Source organism: Salvelinus alpinus, chromosome 16, assembly GCF_045679555.1.
Source record: "Salvelinus alpinus chromosome 16, SLU_Salpinus.1, whole genome shotgun sequence".
Taxonomy (NCBI): Eukaryota; Metazoa; Chordata; class Actinopteri; order Salmoniformes; family Salmonidae; genus Salvelinus; species Salvelinus alpinus.
The window spans coordinates 42,747,114-42,754,576 of record NC_092101.1 but is presented as its reverse complement, the minus strand read 5'-3'; positions in this window follow the sequence as shown (position 1 = coordinate 42,754,576).

Sequence of the window (7,463 nt, the reverse complement as noted above, 5' to 3'; positions counted from 1 at the left end):
GCTTCAGCTCAGCGATGTCCAGTTCCTGTTGAGCGTTCTTCTTGTGTAAGGTATCCAGCTCCTGCTCCATCTACAGAGTACAGGAAGCCCATAGCATTGATGTCTATATACTCCCTCATACAGCTGATCTATAGCACTCATCTAAACCCTGATCCACTCTTATCTATATGGACACAGTAATCATTTCCATCTACATGAAGAGAGAGCTAAAAGTTGGCAGGCGGTTTAAATAAGTATCAATGATGTAGGAAAAGCCTCCCCCTTTTTCCTCCAAACATAACGATGGTCATTATGGCCAAACAGTTCTATTTTTGTTTCATCAGACCAGAGGACATTTCTCCAAGAAGTACGATCTTTGTACCCATGTGCAGTTGCAAACCGTAGTCTGGCTTTTTTATGGCGGTTTTGGAGCAGTGGCTTCTTCCTTGCTGAGCGGCCTTTCATGTTATGTCGATATAGGACTAGTTTTACTGTGGATATAGATATTTTGTAGCTGTTTCCTCCAGCATCTTCACAAGGTCCTTTGCTGTTGTTCTGGGATTGATTTGCACTTTTCGCACCAAAGTACGTTCATCTCTAGGAGACAGAAAGCGTCTCCTTCCTGAGCGGTATGACGCTCAGTACTATTGTTTGTACAGATGAACGCGGAACCTTCAGGCATTTGGAAATTGCTCCCAAGGATGAACCAGACTTGTGGAAGTCTCCAATTTTTTTTCTGAGGTCTTGGCTGATTTCTTTGGATTTTCCCATGATGTCAAGCAAAGAGGCACTGCGTTTGAAGGTAGGCCTTGAAATACATCAACAGGTATACCTCCAATTGACTCAAATGATGTCAATTAGCCTTTCAGTAGCTTCTAAAGCCATGACATAATTTTCTGGAATTTTCCAAGCTGTTTAAAGGCACAGTCAACTTAGTGTATGTAAACTTCTGACCCACTGGAATTGTGATACAGTGAATTATAAGTAAAATAACAATTGTTGGAAAAATTACTTGTGTCATGCACAAAGTAGATGTCCTAAATGACTTGTCAAAACTATAGTTTGTTAACAAGAAATTTGTGGAGTGGTTGAAAAACGAGTTTTAATGACTCCAACCTAAGTGTATGTAAACTTCCGACTTCAACTGTACCTACTCAAGAGACATTTCAGCGATGGTTAACGAATTCAACAATCCACAGCTTCCAATTGGCTCATTCCTCCCCTCTCCTTTTCTCTGTAAATATTCCCCAGGTCGTTGCTGTAAATGAGAATGTGTTCTCAGTCAACTTACCTGGTAAAATAAGGGTTAAATATTTCAAAAAATAAACTATCCCCCTCTCTTTTTTCACATAAGGTTACATGTTGACATGTTGTGACCCTGCATAAACAAAGCATGAACAAAGAATGGGGTTGTTAGCGCAATTGATTTGCGATGTTATATCCCTCCAAAGAGCATGTCCATATCTTAACGTGTTCTGAGGGAGGAGACAACCATTTTCATCATCTTCTAACTCTGTCTCTTAGGCTGCGGTCCAAACACTTAAAAGACACACCCTCCTCCACTTACCATTGCCTTATGCCCTTGGGGGAATCCCTGTCGCCATCTTGGAGGGCGGTCCATTTAAAAATCATTCCTTCCTCCCTCGCCCCTTGCCCTGCAAGTGTATACTCGTCAGACGTCATGATACGTCATCAGAGGTGTCCACCTAATTTGAGGGCTAAGGGATAGGGTGTGTCTTTTAAGTGAAACACTGTGCACACACTGTATATAGACTTCTTCTATTGTGTTATTGACTGTACGTTTGTTTATTCCATGTGTAACTCTGTGTTGTTGTTTGTGTCGCACTGCTTTACTTTATCTTGGCCAGGACGCAGTTGTAAATGAGAACTTGTTGTCAAACTGGCCTACCTGGTTAAATAAAGGTTAAATAAATCAAATCAAATCAAATTTTATTAGTCACATACACATGGTTAGCAGATGTTTATGCGAGTGTAGCGAAATGCTTGTGCTTCTAGTTCCGACAATGCAGTAATAACCAACAAGTAATCTAACCTAACAATTCCACAACTACTACCTTATACACACACAAGTGTAAAGGGATAAAGAATATGTACATAAAGATATATGAATGAGTGGTGGTACAGAACGGCATCGCAAGATGCAGTAGATGGTATAGAGTACGGTATATACATATGAGATGAGTACTGTAGGGTATGTAAACATAAAGTGGCATAGTTTAAAGTGGCTAGTGGTACATGTATTACATAAAGATGGCAAGATGCAGTAGATGATATAGAGTACAGTATATACATATGAGATGGGTAATGTAGGGTATGTAAACATTATATTAAGTGGCATTGTTTAAAGTGGCTAGTGGTACATTTTTACATAATTTCCATCAATTCCCATTTTTAAAGTGGCTGGAGTTGAGTCAGTATGTTGGCAGCGGCCGCTAAATGTTAGTGGTGGCTGTTTAACAGTCTGATGGCCTTGAGATAGAAGCTGTTTTTCAGTCTCTCGGTCCCTGCTTTGATGCACCTGTACTGACCTCGCCTTCTGGATGATAGCGGGGTGAACAGGCAGTGGCTTGGGTGGTTGTTGTCCTTGATGATCTTTATGGCCTTCCTGTGACATCGGGTGGTGTAGGTGTCCTGGAGGGCAGGTAGTTTGCCCCCGGTGATGCGTTCTGCAGACCTCACTACCCTCTGGAGAGCCTTACGGTTGTGGGCGGAGCAGTTGCCGTACCAGGCGGTGATACAGCCCGACAGGATGCTCTCGATTGTGCATCTGTAGAAGTTTGTGAGTGCTTTTGGTGACAAGCCGAATTTCTTCAGCCTCCTGAGGTTGAAGAGGCGCTGCGGCGCCTTCTTCACAACGCTGTCTGTGTGGGTGGACCAATTCAGTTTGTCCGTGATGTGTACACCGAGGAACTTAAAACTTTCCACCTTCTCCACTACTGACCCGTCGATGTGGATAGGGGGGTGCTCCCTCTGCTGTTTCCTGAAGTCCACAATCATCTCCTTTGTTTTGTTGACGTTGAGTGTGAGGTTATTTTCCTGACACCACACTCCGAGGGCCCTCACCTCCTCCCTGTAGGCCGTCTCGTCGTTGTTGGTAATCAAGCCTACCACTGTAGTGTCATCCGCAAACTTGATGATTGAGTTGGAGGCGTGCATGGCCACGCAGTCGTGGGTGAACAGGGAGTACAGGAGAGGGCTCAGAACGCACCCTTGTGGGGCCCCAGTGTTGAGGATCAGCGGGGTGGAGATGTTGTTACCTACCCTCACCACCTGGGGGCGGCCCGTCAGGAAGTCCAGGACCCAGTTGCACAGGGCGGGGTCGAGACCCAGGGTCTCGAGCTTGATGACGAGTTTGGAGGGTACTATGGTGTTAAATGCTGAGCTGTAATCGATGAACAGCATTCTCACATGGGTATTCCTCTTGTCCAGATGGGTTAGGGCAGTGTGCAGTGTGGTTGCGATTGCGTCGTCTGTGGACCTATTGGGTCGGTAAGCAAATTGGAGTGGGTCTAGGGTGTCCGGTAGGGTGGAGGTGATATGGTCCTTGACTAGTCTCTCAAAGCACTTCATGATGACGGAAGTGAGTGCTACGGGGCGGTAGTCGTTTAGCTCAGTTACTTTAGCTTTCTTGGGAACAGGAACAATGGTGGCCCTCTTGAAGCATGTGGGAACAGCAGACTGGGATAAGGATTGATTGAATATGTCCGTAAACACACCAGCCAGCTGGTCTGCGCATGCTCTGAGGACGCGGCTGGGAATGCCGTCTGGGCCTGCAGCCTTGCGAGGGTTAACACGTTTAAATGTTTTACTCACCTCGGCTGCAGTGAAGGAGAGCCCGCAGGTTTTGGTAGGGGGCCGTGTCAGTGGCACTGTATTGTCCTCAAAGCGGGCAAAAAAGTTGTTTAGCCTGTCTGGGAGCAAGACATCCTGGTCCGCGACGGGGCTGGTTTTCTTTTTGTAATCCGTGATTGACTGTAGACCCTGCCACATACCTCTTGTGTCTGAGCTGTTGAATTGCGACTCGATTTTGTCTCTGTACTGGGACTTAGCCTGTTTGATTGCCTTGCGGAGAGAATAGCTACACTGTTTGTATTCGGTCATGCTTCCGGTCACCTTGCCCTGGTTAAAAGCAGTGGTTCGCGCTTTCAGTTTCACGCGAATGCTGCCGTCAATCCACGTTTTCTGGTTTGGGAATGTTTTAATCGTTGCTGTGGGTACGACATCGTCAATGCACTTCCTAATGAACTCGCTCACCGAATCAGCATATTCGTCAATATTGTTGTTGGACGCAATGCGGAACATATTCCAATCCGCGTGATCGAAGCAGTCTTGAAGCGTGGATTCAGATTGGTCGGACCAGCGTTGAACAGACCTGAGCGCGGGAGCTTGTTGTTTTAGTTTCTGTTTGTAGGCTGGAATCAACAAAATGGAGTCGTGGTCAGCTTTTCCGAAAGGGGGGCGGGGGAGGGCCTTATATGCGTCGCGGAAATTAGTATAACAATGATCTAGGGTTTTTCCAGCCCTGGTAGCACAATCGATATGCTGATAGAATTTAGGGAGTTTTGTTTTTAGATTAGCCTTGTTAAAATCCCCAGCTATGATGAATGCAGCCTCAGGGTGTGTGGTTTCCAGTTTACAAAGAGTCAGATAAAGTTCGTTCAGGGCCATCGATGTGTCTGCTTGGGGGGGAATATATACGGCTGTGATTATGATTGAAGAGAATTCCCTTGGTAGATAATGCGGTCGACATTTGATTGTGAGGAGTTCTAGATCAGGTGAACAGAATGACTTGAGTTCCTGTGTGTTGTTATGATGATCACACCACGTCTCGTTAATCATAAGGCATACCCCCCCGCCCCTCTTCTTACCAGAAAGATGTTTGTTTCTGTCGGCGCGATGCATGAAGAAACCAGCTGGCTGCACCGACTCCGTTAGCGTCTCTTGAGTTAGCCATGTTTCCGTGAAGCAGAGCACGTTGCAATCCCTGATGTCTCTCTGGAATGCTACCCGTGCTCGGATTTCATCAACCTTATTGTCAAGAGACTGGACATTGGCGAGTAGTATGCTAGGGAGTGGAGCGCGATGTGCCCGTCTCCGAAGCCTGACCAGGAGACTGCCTCGTTTGCCCCTTTTACGGCGTCGCACAGGGTCGCCGGCTGGGATCAGATCCATTGTATTGGGTGGAAGGCAAAACACTGGATCCGTTTCGGGAAAGTCATATTCCTGGTAGGAACGATGATGAGTTGACGTTAATCGTATATTCAGTAGTTCCTCCCGACTGTATGTAATGAAACCTAAGATTACCTGGGGTACCGATGTAAGAAATAACACATAAAAAAACAAAATACTGCATATTTTCCAAGGAACGCGAAGCGAGGCGGCCATCTCTTTTTCGGCGCCGGAAGTCAAGTTATACAATATATAAAGTTATACAATACAATAAAATAAAGCGTTTGGACCACAGCCTTAGTGTGCAGAGGGACACTTAGGGAACTATTCAATCCGGATTGTGGAAATTCAGCACTACAGCGTTATTGAAATTTAAAGGCAATGTTCCCACGTCAGCAGAGACTGCATTCATGGTAAACGCTGCAGATGTCGGCTCAATAGGAAATGACCTTGACATTTCTACCGTGCTCTATGTAACGCTTCAGCCATACAGACTGAATAGAGACAATAATTGATAACTGTCTTTAATGTGTAAATGTCACAGATGCTATCTATGAAAAGATTACACCCCCTTCCCCCCCTCCCTTCCTCTACACTCACACACACATTCACCCGCCCTCAAGATAAAACGCTTTTAAATAGCTAATTGGACAGAGAGTAAATTATAACAAAATGGCCCCGCATCAAAAGAGGAGGCCCCAGTTCAGTTCAAACACAGATCCATCCTCCTATCCTTTCTCTTCATGAATAAAGATTCACACTCAGCAGAGTAGCCGTGGCAACTGTTGTTCTAACGCTCGTCGTCACTAACGATGATACATTTGAACATTAAAGATGCCTCCCAGAAGTTAAGCTTGAACATTAGATTTGGTTCACTAACTAGCTTGTATTGTTGAACTATGGAAGTGACATTTTATATTCAATTTCATGGGATATTAAAGTTGGAAGAGGATTATGAATGTAATTGAACTGGTCAAATAACTCAAGCCAAAGACTATAAAGAAAATGGGTTGATTTCATGGCTTATTTAAACAACCTAACAAACCTGTTACATGGCAACATTGCATCATGCCATGTTATATTCTATGAGTTATTACATGGCAGTTAAATGATTGTCTAGTCAGTCAGTGTAAAGTGGGACAAAGCTTCCTGCCATCCAGGACCTCTACACCAGGCGGTGTCAGAGGAAGGCCCTAAAAAGTGTCAAAGACTCCAGCCACCCTAGTCATAGACCGTTCTCTCTGCTACCGCACGGCAAGCGGTACCGAAGCGCCAAGTCTAGGTCCAAGAGGCTTCTAAACAGTTCCTACCCCCAAGCCATAAGATTACTGAACACCTAATCAAATGGCTACCCAGACTATTTGCATTGCCCCCCCCCCCCTTTTTTACACCGCTGCTACTCTCTGTTGTTATCATCTATGCATAGTCACTTTAATAACTCTACCTACATGTCCCTGTGCCCAAGAACACAAAGGCAACCTACCTAAATGACTACAGACCTGTAGCACTCACGTCCGTAGCCATGAAGTGCTTTGAAAGGCTGGTAATGGCTCACATCAACACCATTATCCCAGAAACCCTAGACCCACTTCAATTTGCATACCGCCCAAACAGATCCACAGATGATGCAATCTCTATTGCACTCCACACTGCCTTTTCCCACCTGGACAAAAGGAACACCTATGTGAGAATGCTGTTCATTGACTACAGCTCAGCGTTCAACACCATAGTACCCTCAAAGCTCAAACCCTCAAAGATCCTGACAGGCCGCCCCCATGTGGTGAGGGTAGGTAGCAACACATCTGCCACGCTGATCCTCAACACTGGAGCTCCCCAGGGGTGCGTGCTCAGTCCCCTCCTGTACTCCCTGTTCACCCACGACTGCATGGCCAGGCACGACTCCAACACCATCATTAAGTTTGCTGACGACACAACAGTGGTAGGCCTGATCACCGACAACGACGAGACAGCGTATAGGGAGGAGGTCAGAGACCTGGCCGGGTGGTGCCAGAATAACAACCTATCCCTCAACGTAACCAAGATTAAGGAGATGATTGTGGACTACAGGAAAAGGAGCACCGAGCACGTCCCCATTCTCATCGACGGGGCTGTAGTGGAGCAGGTTGAGAGCTTCAAGTTCCTTGGTGTCCACATCAACAACAAACTAGATTGGTCCAAACACACCAAGACAGTCGTGAAGAGGGCACGACAAAGCCTATTCCCCCTCAGGAAACTAAAATGATTTGGCATGGGTCCTGAGATCCTCAAAAGGTTCTACAGCTGCAACATCGAGA